The sequence below is a fragment of the Aplysia californica genome, unplaced genomic scaffold (genome assembly GCF_000002075.1).
Source record: "Aplysia californica isolate F4 #8 unplaced genomic scaffold, AplCal3.0 scaffold01440, whole genome shotgun sequence".
Lineage (NCBI taxonomy): Eukaryota > Metazoa > Mollusca > Gastropoda > Aplysiida > Aplysiidae > Aplysia > Aplysia californica.
Window position 1 is genome coordinate 22,691 of NW_004798710.1, and position 1,578 is coordinate 24,268.

General features: G+C 44.0%; 1 long non-coding RNA gene across 1 annotated transcript in view; it reads left to right on the forward strand.

Moving 5' to 3' along the window:
* The window catches only part of LOC101845598, a 2,609-nt gene extending 2,248 nt beyond the window's left edge, over positions 1 to 361 (forward strand). Inside the window, exon 3 of the long non-coding RNA XR_004859429.1 lies at positions 221 to 361. This is a non-coding gene — a long non-coding RNA (uncharacterized LOC101845598). The remainder of the gene's footprint in view (positions 1 to 220) is intronic.
* Positions 362 to 1,578: the final 1,217 nt, after the last annotated feature.

The window sequence follows — 1,578 nt, forward strand, 5'->3', positions numbered from 1 at the left end:
TCTCTATCTCTCCTTCTTTGTGTTTGTTACTCTCTTGTAACACCTAATCTTCGTCACTTAGGCTATATGAACTTATTGCGTTGCAAGTGCCGTTAAACTGTTAGATCTAAATCTAGTCTAGACTCCCCCCCCCCCACAAAAAAATGAAAGAAAAAGAAATGTGAAGAAGCTGTACTAGCTGTAGATCTATTTGAAAAGCTCCTTCCTCTTTCCTCTCCAGAGCCTCCAAAAGAGGAGCAAAAAGAAGTGACTCCTGCTGACGTTGCCGTTGACCGTAAGTAGTAGTCTGTTGATGGGTGGTCTGGTGGGTGGTCTGGTGTGGTTTCTTCCTTCTTTCCTAGCAAACATCTAGGATCTAGAAATCAAGATATCTACTCTAGATCTAGATTCTAGATATCTAGATCTGTCCTCCTGATCTCTCCTCCCTTTTTGTGTTTGTTGTTACTCTCTTATAACACCTCTAATCTTCGGCACTTATATCTAAAACCTAGGCCTATATGGCCTTATTTCATTGTGTTGCAAGTGCCGTAAAACACCTGGATCTACTAAAACTAAAAGATTGTTGCACTTTACTGTGAGAGCATAGCCCTGTGGCTACGAGATTCTCATACAGCCACGATGTTCACCAAATAATTGGCCTATAGTAGGCCTATATAGCTCCTTTGGACTTTATTACCTGACAGTGGTGGCCCGGGTGTTTGGCGGGTGCTCTGGTGTAGTTTGATCCCCTTCCTATCAAACATCTCCGTCCTTATCTCTCCCCTTCTTTTTTGTGTATGTTACTCTCTTGTAACACATCTATTCTTCGGCACTTATATGACCCTATTTCGTTGCAAGTGCCGTAAAACTCTTTAAAAAAAACAACCGAAGAAGCTGTTGTGTTAAGCTTTTTCCTCTCTCCTCTCCAGCAGAGCCCCCTAGGGAAGACCAAACAGAAGCGACTTCTGCTAACGTTGACGGTGAGTAAATCTACGTGTATCAAAGTTTGCTGCTCTTTCCTGTGAGAGCGAAGCCTTGTGGCCACGAGCAAAGCTCTGGTCACGAGATTCTCCTGCACCCACGCTATTCACGAAATAGTAATATAGTACAATGTCAATAAAAATTAAATCGTCTGTTTCTTTGATTTCATTTTTTGACGAGCTCCTGACTTGACACACAGCAGTGCCACACGCCACACTCACGATGTGTACACGCTTAAATATGCGCAGGAAGTCTAGAAGTGTAAGTTGATTCTGATGGGAAATTGTGTCTCCCTGTTAAACCACCCCCCCCCCTCCCTTACAATGATTGAATTCCTTTGTATTCTCCAAAGCAGAGACATGACCACTATGTTTGTTCTCAATGAGGGTGGTAGGTTGTGTCTTACAACGATGATTGACCAGATCTTGTGTTGACCACGGCCCTGTTTTGTCCCCAGGTTCTCCTAGCTGTCACGAAGAGCCGACCCCAACAGCTGGTAACGACAGCTCAGTTGTCCTTGCTTCCCCTGGTGAGTCCAACTGTCTCTTGATGTGTAGTAGATTCTCCTCATCATCATTGCCTTTGTCACCCTGGATCAGGATCTAGGCCAAGAACAAA